The sequence below is a fragment of the Leuresthes tenuis genome, unplaced genomic scaffold (assembly GCF_036924035.1).
Source record: "Leuresthes tenuis unplaced genomic scaffold, fLeuTen1.0.hap1 SCAF_8, whole genome shotgun sequence".
NCBI classification, from domain to species: Eukaryota; Metazoa; Chordata; class Actinopteri; order Atheriniformes; family Atherinopsidae; genus Leuresthes; species Leuresthes tenuis.
This window is the reverse complement of record NW_027325362.1, coordinates 5,812,337-5,826,697: the sequence shown is the minus strand read 5'-3', so window position 1 is coordinate 5,826,697 and position 14,361 is coordinate 5,812,337. Positions and strand designations below refer to the sequence as shown.

The following is a 14,361-nucleotide window of genomic DNA, read 5'->3' as shown; positions in this document are numbered from 1 at the left end:
TGAAACTGAATTTGATTGTACTGAATTGGCAGAAATTAAGTTTTACTGAGACCAATTATACGTTTCCAGCCCTGAAACGATGACTAAATCAGTTATTGCTATGAGCAAATGCTCGCTTGTCTTCTATTTATTCACCTTCCATTGTTCCCAGAGATTTGTACAGTTGTTTCAAACTAATAATTAGGAATTCATAGAAGCTGATAACTCATACAAATCCGTATGAGAAAGAGCAGCTGTTATCATTAGTGCGGGGGAAACCTTTAAATACCGAGAACCTGCAGATCAAGGATTAATTTCTGTGCTTTAGAAATAAAAGCCAGAACCTTATGGCAGTAAGAAAAAGAATAGATCTGAAAATATATATATATATCCTGTATTGGCCACTGTTAGTTCACGGAATATTCAGGTATTTTCTAGACTCCAATAAAAGCAATGATTGGAAAAAAAGAGCCCGCACTGCAGTATGCTGCAGGGTGTTCCGTCGACTGATTAATTTACTGTTTTTCCTCGTCTTCCTTTCCATATAGGAGGGCACCCAGCTGTGACTTTTACCAGCATTCGATAGCAGCTGGTGTGAAGCTATATAACTCATTGCGCAAAGTGTGTTTGTGTGCACACAAAGAGCCACCACTGCACCCAGAATCTGAAATGGTTTGAAAAATGCGACAAACTATGTGCACAGGTCGTCCTGCTAAAGTTGGAGTGAGGTGAAGCTCATTTAAAAGGTTCACAGTTTTATCAAGAGCTTCGTCTAATGTGCAAAAGAAATGACTCCTATGCATCTGCTCTCAACAAGAGATTATGATGTCAAAACCTACATGACCCTGATAATCCTCAACATCTGGAATAAGACACACTGTACCGTGCTGTCGACTTAACGCCACATGGAAATCATGAAGTCACACACACGCGCCTAAAGATTTAGTGTTTTATGTCACAGATTTGCAAAAGACATCAAAGCGTTACCTTGAAAAATAGAGATAAAAAACAAAGAATAATGTCCTTTTTTCTTTTAATGAGTCGCATCATTGTGAATTAATTAAGTCAGCAATATGAAGATAAACGCAGCTCTTATAAATAGTCGTTTTTAACACGCAGTACCTTGAAAGTTGCAAAAACGAATAAATTAACGTGAGAGTATATTGCAAGGATGTCCAAGAAGACATGGAAGGTACTAAAAGTCGTCCGCGTTCACCTTCTCTGACAAGATCTGGTCTAAACTGCAAATCATTATTTTCAGGGGAAAAAAACAGAAGCCACGTCCCTTCATGAGAAATTTACCCTGAACTGGCCTTGAATTAAGCCTTGAAACCAACTCAAAGTTCCTTTTCAAGCAAAAGCTGAATTTGCAGACTTGGTTAATTGGATTAGAACATTCTGGACTACAGGTGGATTTCTGAACCCACTCACTCCAGCACGGGCCCTTTGGGGGTCCCCCGACCACCGCTTTAGCTCTTGAAATATTCCCACCCCCACCCCAGTCCCTCCTGCCCCCCCTCCTGCCCCTTACAGTCATAACTTCATATCTTCGCCAAATATGAAAACAAGACACGCTTACTTGCTCACTCTTGATCTCGCGTTAAAACACGATCGTTGGTTCCTGTAAAGTCCCGTTGGAGCGGATCGAGGCAGCCGAACGGATCCGTCTCTGTTGGTTCCCTCCGCATACAATGCGCATTCTGTTGATTTCGGACAAATATCGGCTACCAATCCCATCTGCCCGCCTGTCGGCTATTCTCTCTGAGTTATATTTTGGGGCTTGTCAAACGCCAGCAATAAAACACACTTTATTACCGTCACGTGCTCAGCTTCTTTTTTTTTTTTTTTCTGCTACTCCCACAAGGGTTCATAAATTATTAGGCCTTGCACCGAGGGCCACTTTATTCGATAATGGCGCCAAAGAGGAAAAAAAAAGAACAACTTTAATCTCTGAGGGGGTTGTGCTGTTGGAGAATGAACAGTTTTGGGCTCCCTTTGGCCTCAGTGACTTTATCCTTTTGTTGGTTTTACTTAAAACTTCCATGATTTGGTATCTTCGGTCTAAATTTGTTCTTTTTTTATTTGGTCAAATAAAACAGGGATCAACGCGTGTTTTGTATGAGTGGAACAAAAAAAGCTGTGTGAAAAACAAACAACTAAAATAAATAATTCGTAAAACGGACACCCTGCATGCGCGCACCCCCCACCCAAAACAAGCTGAGCCTACTGTTTGCATTTTTCCGGATGTGTCTGGAATGCTGTTTTGGAGCATTTGTTTCCTGCTTTGATTTCCGTAAATGGGGAGCCATAAAGCCATAAAGTGGCTCTGTGAAAACAGAGCGCGGGTCTCTGTGCGTGACTGTGTCAAACTGGACCCCGCTTTGCTTGCCTTGGCAGCTCCGAGGCTGCGGAGGACATTTAGGTGTCAAAACGAGACGGTACAACAAAAGTTGGACATTAAAAAAAAAAAAAAAACGTTTTATGTCATTTGGTTAATGAGAATATCACAGCAACAAAAACAGGCAAAACAATGCAGATCTATTCGTTTACTCGAAGCACCTCATTTCATCACTCTGCAAACAGAAAATCACACGTTCATTCGTCTTCTGCTTGTTTGTGTATTTGCTACCAGATTTAAATTTTTCCTGTATTTGTCTGTCTGGACATGGTGCAAAATGACCGCCCCGCAGCTGGTGAGATTATTTCTAATGAAGCCGTATCTATTTTTTTTTTCGTTCTCATCTTTCCATTAACAAAGCATCACCGCAGTTTTTAAGCCACTTGACTCCCCGATTTATGTGGCGTCGGCCTGGCTAAATGCCAAAATGACGCCTCCAAGCCGCTGTGACAGAAAATCGCATCCAGAGCAAACAAAGGGGATCCCAGGGCAGAAGCCACAGAACCGTGGCTCAGTTGAGGTGCATTCAAGGTAAATGGGAGAACGAATTCCTCATGAATTCCCCACGCTGACCGCGCTGCGACGTGAGGATGAGGAGGATGTCTGTCCGGGTCTTGGAAGGGGTGGACAAAAATCCGCAGAGCTCTGGTTCATGGAGGTAAATTTTATGGCTCTGTAGCGTCATCTGGTGTTCATAAGATTCACCAACACGAGCCTCGGAAGTCAGTGATGTTGAATTTTTGCCCAAGTTTCGGGCCCATCTAAATAAATATTTTTCTATTTGTGACGATTGTAACGGGGCTTTTTGGAGGGGGCTGATGTCCCTGATTGATTATATTATATTTGCTTGTGATTCACAATTGTTATAAAACCTGCAGCGATCTGCAGGTTGAGTTCTTTCGAGAAGCATCGACAGTGCAGACAACGCAGTGTATCACACGTTCATTGAGTGCTACCGCCCCCTGGTGGTACTTTGTAATAATAGCAACTTTTTCAGGTTGAGATCATAATGGCAGAGACAGACACACATAATGGTAGTCTATCACACTATATATATATATATATATATATATATATATTTTGTCTTTTTAAAATTATCTATTTCCTCGCCCTGTGAGACATTTCCAGATGTGTCAGAATGGAGAGTATGAATGTATTTTTCTATTGTGTTTGTAGGGTTTTACCTTCATCCGATGACTTTAGCCGACTGCCTTGAGTTGTCTGAGCTCTGAAAGATACATTTAAATAGACAAAAGATTGAGTTAGTTGATCAAACATGAATTTAAATATGTGAGAATTAGCAGTCAACGAGGAGCCACAGGCAGGAAAACGCTTATCACACATCAATCGTCAGATTCAGTTCTGGTTCATTTCGCAGTTATTTCTCAGGACAAACCTGCAGGTTGTATTGGACTTCATTCATCTCCAGCTGCACCTGAAGTCTTTGCACTATCCTGCAAAAACAGACAGCCGTGTTTTAGGTAAAAAACACACCTTCTCTCTTTCTACCATTCCTTCTCTTTCGCAGGTTCTGCATCTCTGTTGTGGGCTTTAATTTAATGTTTGCCTCATTCTTTGAGTCACCATCTCTTTCTTTCTCTCTCACACACACTGGCACATAAACGCACACACACACACACACATACACAGATTCTTTGCCGCATTGCAGTAGGTTGTAAATACTCTGTGCCAGCTGAGCTCCACCGAACAGCTCCAATGAAATACTGTCTTTGTTTCTCTTGATCTCTCACACCCCGCCTGCTGCTCTCATGAAAAAAGAAAGAAATGCAAAATTAAATAAAAACAAAGAAAGAAAGAAAGAAAGGGATAAAATACTGTCTCTTTGTTGCTCTGACACTCAGACGGCCCTCGTAAAAAAAAAAGAGCGTCAATGAAAACAAAAACAGAAAGGATTCCTTCTGCCTGCTTCTGTCCATCTGTCCAAGTGCGTTTCATAAAAGAAGAATCTGAAATTCAGTTTCTCCCACATAATAAAACGGCAAAACAAGCAGAATGGTAACGTGTAAAACATCAGGTGATGTGAACCGATGCTGGCCTTTTGGGTTATCACCACCAAGGAGTGTTTTATATGAGAAACACGTGAAAATGACCAAACAAGCCTTTGCATCATGAAAACACAGTTAAAATGTGTGTTGTGGCCTTTTCTGCAGAATGGGCTGTTCTTGAGGAAGCAGCTTTTCATCGTCTGCTTATACTCGAGTGTAGTTTCTCAGAACTGATGGTACCTCACTAGACTAAAGCATTTGCTCAAAGCCAATAAACCTGTAGATAACTGAGAGTTTTCTAAATCAAATACAATCAGTCAAATATAGCAAAGCTATGGGGCTTGTTTGAAATCATTTTAGCTGTAACTGTTTGAGCTGTTTGGAGCCTCAACAACCAACAGGACTCCTTAACCTCTCCAGGCCTGCTTATGCACACGCAATGGAGCCAACTATAGAGATACAATTACAAATTCAGATGTCAACAACATTGCACAGGCAGTGTAATGTGCCAAAGATGTCGTTTTGCAGCCACAAAAAAAAAAAAGATTCATGACATTAACAGTCAACAGTAAAACAGGGATTAATTCCTTCATGACACCACCGGCAAGCAGCAACGATTCTACACTGTCATAATGGTTGGATTCCACCACAGATATCAAAGCTTAGTGTTGGTACCTGATCTGAGGGCTGAGTTAGACTCCATTTTCCTCTGCAGCATTCTGAGATAAGTAGAAAGAAACAGACAAGTCAAACACTGAAATATCAAACAGAAATCAGTGAAAATGCGTTCAGAGAGTTCAGCTGCAACATGCTGAACAAGCCTACTTGTTGCAGCTGGTTGGTTGACTGATAAACTTATTTTACGCCAAATGTGTACAAATAAATGAACCACGTTTTCCAGGTTTTAACATTAAAGGTGAACTTTTAACGTACAAATCGGACAGATTAAGATCTGGAGGGAGATTGTTGCAAAAATGGCACTTAAAAAAATAGAAATAAGTTGTTTACCGACCGTGGAGGCGCGCGGATGCCGAGGTGCAGTTCTGTGGTGTCGCGAGCGCGCGGAGTAATGCTGCCCGGGAAGGTAGTTAGTGCACGCGCACACATGACTGTTCGCGGCCAATTGCCGGTAGCGGCTGCTCGTAAAAGGGTTTTATGGCCTGAGTGTGTGAGTGTGTGAAGGAGGTGTGCAGACAGAAAATGGTGGAAATTGTGGTTGCTGCACTCCAGAGAAAGCTGCAAATAAACACACACACACACACACACGCACGGGCGTCTAAATATCCAGCCGAAGCACATTTTAAACTGCCTTCTTTATTTGTTTAGCCACTTTTATAAAATCCTGTGTTTTTCTTTCAATTACTTAACAGAAATGCATATTTAACAAAAATATGTCAGTGACCCGAGCCCGAAGCAAAGTGATGCTGCTCCTCCTCACGTTTAAATAAACTCTCATCTTTATTGAAATAAAAGATTTTAACGGTAATAATTTTCAAAAATCCCCAATCAGGTTCTTTGTTTTATGCAAAACACAACATGCGCGTGGTGTTGGAGACAAATTGAGCAAAGCCTTTTAAACGTCTCGTGAGAAACATCAACATCAGTGAGATTCGCATGGCACAGCTGCTTTATTTTCACTGCTTTGGATGTATTCATTCACGGGATAAAATGCTCTGTAATGTCACAAAGTCCTCATTTCAAGACAATACTTCTGCATCGACATGAATTCACTGAAAAAAAGCTGCTGTTTTTAACCTAATGATCGGAATCACTCTGTTTATTATCTCTGCTTGATACTGGGATACAAAAAACATTTTTATAACAAAAAGAACGAAGTTTTTCACCTTTTTAAGAACCGAACCAGTAAATAAATCAGTGTTTTCTGTCGTGATTTGTTGGAAAAGGGTCGAAGCGACTGGACAGTTCGTGTCTGGCTTGATTATCAGATGTTACTCAACATTTTCCTAACACGATCTAAATATTTCTGTTTATGCGAACTGCAAAGTTCTGTCATTTAATGTCGCACTATTATTCCATTGCAATATATCCAGCTTCAGTTGGCAGAACACTGCTCTGATCACCTGGTTTTACACGAATCTTCACGTTCTTTATCCTGCTGTCACTTTAGCTTCCACCTTGTTAAAATCATTTTATCCGCATTGGAGAAATGCATTGGAAACCAGCACACACCGAACTTCGGTTCTACCTGGACTGTGGCCTAAATATTGGTCTAATTTAGGAGAGTTCATGAATATAGTAGCGAAAGAAAGCCAGTTTACGCATTTCATACTGGAAATATTGATTATAATCAAAACTGACTCTGCTTTTATTCATCTACCCACTCTGATAAGACTAAAATATTACAGTAATTATCATTTATGGCTTTAAACAAGAAAACGTGAATTTCAATCTTACAAATTCTGTGGACGTTCTTTATTTTGTCATTTTTGATTTTGCGAAAACTTCAATTGTTTCTTTTCTAATTTTAGAAATTAATGTATTTTAATGCTGAGATAAATATGTAAAGATGATGGAAACAAGCGCAGAGGATGCGTTACCAGTGCAAGTTTTTATCTTCAGTTTGAATGAATAACTGACCGTGCAGAGGCTTCAAGGCCTCATATCGATGCAGAGTTTTACTGCGAAGAGGAATCACAAAGCGGAAGTAGCGTCACAGGCCTCGTTGTTTTTGTAATCAGGTTAGAAACGTTTACAAATGTAAAACTATGATACACGATTTCTAATTGTAACACACTGAGAGCAGTTGCTCTGTTCCCTTTTAAGGGTACTTTATGTGTGTCAGAGTGCAAAGCAACGCTTCTGTATGATCGGTTTCTGAGTTTTTTAGAGTGCAACAATAATTGAATCTGTCATATTTTAAGGTTCGTTTGAAACTATATTTAACAGGCACCAATTGTTAAGGAAATAACGTGCGTGCCGTTGTGATCTATCACCTTCCTCATCACCTTCCTCCCTAAAGATATTTCCTAATAATTTTGGAACTGAGGATACTAATTGTTGCAGTTTCTCAGAGGACTCTGGGTCCATGCTTGCTGAATACAACATTTCATCTGGTTGCTGTTGTCTGATTCTCCATACATACAGGCAGACCAGTCAAGCACACACACCCTGTGTGTGTGTGAAGCCACACTGTTGGAAGCCGTGCAGAATGAGGTCTGGCATCACCCTGCTGAAATTGGCCTCCTGGGAAAGATGTCTCCTTGATAGTAACGTCTGTCCCTCCAAAACTCCAACATCTTCCTCTGCATCAGTGGCACCTTCACCCATGAAGTCATCCATGCCATGAACACCGATGCACCCCCAAACCATCACAGATGCTGGCTCTGCACCTTTCTCTGATAACAGCCTGGATGCTCTTTCTCATCTTTGTAGAATCAGTTTTTCCCAAAAGCAGCTGAAGCGTGGACTCATCTGACCTCAGAACACGTGTCCACTGTCTGTCTGCCATCTGAGCTGAGCTCGTGTCCAGATATATATGATATACAGCTTCCCCCTTTAGGTACAGTTTCAGGTTGCATGACAGGATTTAGAACCCTGTTGGGTGAAAATGGCTTTCCAGGCTGTTTTGATCCTGGTGGCATAAGGGCTCCAAAGTCAGTGATTTTTGTCCTTGGCCTTTACACGGTGAGATTTCCCCAGATTATTTAAAGTATTTCAAAAATATTATACTCAGTAAATACTGAAAGACCAACGTTTGTTGTGATTTTAGATTAAATTTTATGTTATTTTTCAATTTTTTTTGGCATAAAGTGGTGAGCCTGACACATCTTACTTTAAGAGAAGAAGCATCTGGTTGAAGCTCCTTTTATACCCAATCCTGACACCCTCACCTGCCACTAATCAACCTGCTGGCTGTGGAACTTTCCTGAACTGAGTTACTGAATGGCAAATTCTAAAATTGTTGAAATTGGCTAAGTCATATGTTCATTGTTAAATCTTTTTATCTAAAGAACTGTCACACAGGTCTAAAATATGCTGTGTTGCTAAAGAGAAACCTTTAACACAGCAGCAGTTGTTGTTTCTGAAGGCATTTAGTCGATATTAGATAAAGAACTGAAGAAGGCTGAGCTCCCTAAAGAGGGATGATAATTCAAAAGTCACGTTTGCTCTTTTTGAATCTAAGTTCCTCTGATGTTTGGATAGAAATAGCTGGATTCGTGGTCCTTAGCGTTCATCTGTGTGGTACCACTGAGCTGCAGAGCAACAACCAGTGAAAGACAATACTGCCACCCAGTGGGCGCAGCGTGTAACTACACTTTCAGTGGACACTGAAACTACACATTGACACAAGTGCTGTGTTTTTAAATGTTTTTGAATGTTTCAAACCAGCTCAGATACAGTGGCGTCACTTAGCAGGGGCAGTTTGTTGATAAAGACTTAGTTCTGTTCTTTTGTCTGCCAGCTTTGTTTTTGCGCTACAGGAGCCTAAATTTCCCCTCTGCGGTTCCCTTCATTGTTGAAGTAATACTCTGTTGTACGTGCCGAACACTCAATGGAAACGAAAAGGCAGGTCTTTCTCTTTATTGTTGGGGTTTAACTTTAGGTTTAGAAAAGCAAATTTCTCACTTGCATCTTAAGTTCTAAAACAGTTTGCTGCATTTATGAGGACGCGCAGAGGGAAGCGTTTGCTGTTTAATCTGCTATTTAAATTATTAAAAAGCAATATTAATTATAAGAGAGGACAATTTGCAAAGACAGATAAAACATCCCGAAAATGAACACACCAACCCCATAATTTGGCTGTACACTTTTAAAAAACTGATATAATTCAGGAAAGGTCCTCATCAAAATAACATTGAAAGATATTTCGGCATAAATACATTAAATTAAAACATAAAATCGGCCCCTCGTGTTTGCTCTCTGAGTCTTTCAGCCCACACAGTTTATTGTTAATAAGCAGCTATGGGCGTAGGTCGGTGAAGCCTGTGTTTAACTCACCACGCGCTGCTGGTTGCGTGCGTTGCTTAAAATCGGACGTATTTTGGCAAAATAAGCAATCTCAGAAACTCTCCGTAACGTTCATGTAGCCAGTGAAAAATGCTGTAAAACAGAAATTTAGGGAAAAAGCAAAACATGTTAGTTGTTAAGTAAAATACTGGCGTTAAGCTCGTGATTCAGGTTCTGATTTCGTCCACTTGGGCTACACCTTTGCAACAGAGTGCGGTCATTCTGATGAATAATTGATGCCACCAAATCAAGACTCACGTGCTCTGTCGGCATAGTTTTCTGTGTAATTAAATTTCCTTTGTTTTGTGGCCTTGCTGTCTGTATTATGTGACTGAGGCTGTCTGGTCTCATCTTCGGACAATGACTTTAACATTTAGCAGGACAGTTAAGGCTCTAATGCAGGAAAGGGGGCCCAATAAAACCATATAGTCACGATGACTGTCTGGGCTAAATGACTTTATGGCACCTCCGTGTGTGTCTCTCTCTGTCTTGAGCAGGGCGGAAAGTCACGTTTATTCTCCAAATGCATGCTGTTGGTTTATGACCCTGCAGTAGGATGAGCGCTGAGATTATATGGGCGCAATAAATGAGGGAAACTACGAGGCGCTGCTCTGACTTTGACAAAACAAGGAGGCAGAAATGTGTCTCTGTGGACTCAAACCCAGACTGCACACCTGAGAGCAGTGAGACACCTTGACAATGGAATATAATCACAATGAAAAACACAATAAATCGGATTACTGGCCTAGAATCCAGGTAAATGTGAAATGTGACCCACTGTTTTTATTTTTTGTCTTGTAAGATTACCAAAATAGGATGAAGACGTGGAGAAAAAGCCAATGTGGCTATTGTTATTTCTTAAAAACGTTTAGCTATATGCGTAGCATTTTTTTAGTTGTTATGGCCTGATATTAACCGCAAGCCTGTACAAAAAGTACTGCTCGTTTTAGATGATGATGTTAAATAAAAAGCTTAAAAACGAACGTAAGCAGACTCATTTGTTGTCTAAGATCCCTTAAATATAATTACAAGAGAAGAAAATAACACAGATGAACAATGTTGTTGTAATCAGTCTTTTATTTTAATAAAAAAGAAATCATCATGAGCAGCATATTTAGTCTAAATGATTGGATGAAGGCCTTATTGATCACACCTCGACTCCATTTAAATCACAACACAGGCCCACAGCTGTAGGCTAACATAGCCTGCTGTCCCTCTTTTTCTCCTGGAGAGAATGTGTTGCTTTTAGTCCATCTCATCATCTTAAAAAGAACCAAAAAACAAACACATAAAGATACCTTTTAATAATCCTAATATAATAGTTAATAACGTAATACATTCTAAAGTTGAATAGTTGTGCGTTGATTCTACATGTGTTCCTTGTAAAGCGCTTTACAGGAACTGTAGATGTTTATTCTTACAGGAGGTAAACAGAAAAATAACCAACAGACTGCTGTCACGCCATAGCTTAGCCATGACTGGTGTGTGTGTGTGTGTGTGTGTGTGGTGGGATATAGGCATGACTATATCTGCATATCAGAGCCACAGCAACGACAGATATACATAGCAACAATGATAACACCAGCAACAACAACGATAACAACAGATACGCCCATAAGGCTACATGCAAAGTTTAGAAAACCAAAACAAGGACGCTTAACCTTTTCTTTTTAAAGTCCTCTCTGCTTCATACTTTAGGGGAGACCAGGGTTGGCTGTAACACAGACAATTTCTTCTATTGGAGGCAAACTGAAATACACATGACACACATGCCTCTCTGAGAGCATGACGCACACACACACCTGAAATACATTAGGAAGCATGTGGCACCTTTTATTCAATTTCTTTACAGCCTGCAGGTTTCCTTCTTTTATCCGTATTTACATACAAAATCCCACAAATCGGACAGCGACATACTTTGACTGGTGATTGCCTAATCCACCACTCTGAGGTTACAAATGCAAGATATGTAATATTCTATGAGGTTGTGAATAGGCATACATCAGGATGTTGACCTTTTTTTTGTTCCCGAGCCAAGAAAATTCCCTCTTTGAAACTGAAACACAAGGTCAAAGCAGCTCTTTAAACATAGTGTTGTTCAGCTCAGCCGACAAAATCAACAAAATGCTGCGTTAAAGCTAACGGCGGAATTCTATGAGTAGGAAATGATTTAAACTTCAAATTCAAATTCACAGAAGAGACAACATACGAGCTGTTGAAACTGAGAAATGTTTTTTCATTTGATTAGTTTTTTTACCACTTTATTGCATCACTTTTTCTTTAATGGCAGTCTGAGGAAACTAGCTGATGTCGTTGTAACATGGGGATGTTTTATGATTTCAGCTGCTTAACAGTTCAGGGCTTCTTTTGCCGTACCGCTCATTTCGTAATGCACCAAATGTTTTCAGTAGGTGACTGGGCTGAACTGCCACTTTAATTCAAATGTATTGATGAACTGAGCGAGGCTTTTCCTGGAAAAGATGACAGCTGGATGACAGCATGTCACTCCAAAATCTGTTTGTTGTCATTCAGGGCTAATGAGGCCTTCATAGATGTGCAAGTTACCCATGTGCACGCTCCCTCGTACCATCACAGATGCTGGTAACAAACCGATCTCACGGCAGGATGTGTATAACATACAGTGGGCCAGTGCACAAAACATCGCAGTCTACCAGTAAAGGCTGAAAAATCCCAAAAGCACTACACTTTCTGGGGTCCAAAATAGCTAAACACCCATAAAATCAGAGCCTATGTATTACATTATGTGAAAGTGTCATATACGTGTTCTAGGACAACTGTAACATATTTGAAAATGGTTATAAGGGAGGCTGGCGGGGTTGGAAGGACTGTAGACTAGCAGTTGGTTATAAGTATCAGAAAAACGCATGGTTGGAGTTCGGGGAAATACAAAATACACTGATACATTCACACGGTCGCCTCATGCACGCTCAGGATGGGAGATTAGATCAAAGGGAAGGTTCGGTGCAATCTGTTGGTTTCCTTAGCTTGGCTACTTTTTATTTAATTGGCTCTGTATTAATTAGACTAATCTGGAATTTAATTAACTGGATTTGATTGGATGGCAACTGCATTGCAGTGAATTGAATTGTATATTTGAAGTGCCTTGAGGTAACTTGGTGCTTTATAAATGAAGCTGAACTGAACTTAATTAAATTCAATTAAATAAAGGAAACAACAGGAAAAAAAATCTGATACCATCTCACAATTTTCCCACCTTTACTGTGTCACCACTTTGGTTTGAACCTGTGTAAAAATGTACCTCTTACACATTTTCTCTGGAGACCCGTAAAGGCTGAAAACAAGCTCCATTCTCACTCTCCTCTCTGTCTCTGAGGACGTAGCACTCATGACTTCCAACAAGAATTTACACCTTAAATTAACTTGTTTCTGGATCCTGTTTATTTCTATCAGTGATCGATTTTTAACTTGCATAGATGAAAGCAGTGAACTGTGTTCAACAGCAGAGAATTCAAATATCAGGTTGTTCAGTATTGATTTAAGGCTTGTTTTAGAGACGACTCCGATTCTTTCAATATTTGAATGGTATCAAAAACCTTAGACTATCAAATAATATAAATATTTGTCCACAGAGTCTTTGACAGAGAGCGTAGGGAACTCTATCTCTGCCTCTGAGAGACTCAGCCTCTTTGGGATGTGCCTTTACACCCATCCATCTTATTTTTATTTCTTAGCCGTACCCAACCTTTCCCCTCTTCTGTTGCCTCTGTCCCAGGTTTTTAAAAAGGTTTGCGGGGGTCAAATTCCAAATGAGCAGAATTAAAAAGCAAAAAACTAAAAGAAATCAGAGTTTCAAACTTGGATGTTTAGCTGTCTGTATTTAACTTTTTTCAAATATGCTAAAGCATCCAGACACACTGATAACGCCTCTTATTATTCATGTGTGTATTATTGGCGAGAACTTCACTCTTATTAGGGCAAACAGTGACAAATGTGACTGTATCGCATTTGAAACACATTTCACAAGTTTGCCACATTCGCACGACCGTGTCACCGTGAGCCACGTGCTGCCTCCAGAGGCTTCACATGTGAGGCTGCGTCATGCGACTGACACTAAAAGCATGTTTGTTTCGTAAGAGTAACAACATCAAGTGTTGTTTGAGCACTCGAACATGCAAATCATTTCAAATACACGTTTTTAAGTCGGCTAAACCTGGAATATTTACACATTTAATCCATTTTCATCGATTACATCACTGTCTAATGTTCACGTTTGCAAATGTGTTTTTCGTCCTTTAGTTTATCATCAGTCTAACATCTTCCTTTTTTCTTTTGCAGTCTTATCCAAAAGTATTTCACTTTCATTTCAAATAAACACTTTTTTCTGGGCCAAAGTGGACCGGTGCTCCACTCTGCAATCACTCATGGGATGTATCTATGATATCTGCCTTGCAGTAAACTGTACTAAACTGTATGGCTCACTTACAGCGATTTTCACGGGGATGATAGGTTCAGCGTCGAACTCTAAACATGATTCACATTTTGGCTGAAAGCACCGACACTTTATGTGAAGTCAAGTACGTGTCAAGTGCTTCCGTTTTTAGACACAACAGATACGCAGCCTCAGAAACAGATGAGTTTTAAAATGAGCGAGTCTTTGATATGAAGTTTTTCTGATTCAGTTCCTGAATCTCCCTGTAAATGTTAACATTTTATTATTTACAACAACCCCAAGTTGAAGACCGTCTTCATTTTAAAACATGCAGATGGAAGGATTCTCCAGCACAGTGTCTAACATGAAAAGCCCTACAGGCAATAATAGGAATTTTTAAAAGGTGTTACGACTCATCCCAGTCTCCCCCGTCGAGTTTCTCCACGGCGGCCATGTTAACTCCACAGTCCATTGCTTGGTAACAGCTGACCATGGCAGCTGATGTTGGGCATCCTGGAGCACAACATTTGCTGTGTCAGCTATAACCTCACCACCTCCTCGCCCATCCCTGGAAAAAACACGCCCAGCCTCTGGATCCA

General features: G+C 40.3%; 1 long non-coding RNA gene across 1 annotated transcript; it reads right to left on the bottom strand.

Moving 5' to 3' along the window:
* Window positions 1–3,815: 3,815 nt before the first annotated feature.
* LOC140313524 (uncharacterized) lies at window positions 3,816–5,441 on the bottom strand. The gene is made up of 3 exons (XR_011917046.1): window positions 5,392–5,441; window positions 5,059–5,092; window positions 3,816–3,831 (listed from the first exon to the last, which is right to left on the bottom strand). It is a non-coding gene; the product is annotated as an uncharacterized lncRNA (long non-coding RNA).
* Between the last annotated feature and the right edge of the window lie 8,920 nt (window positions 5,442–14,361).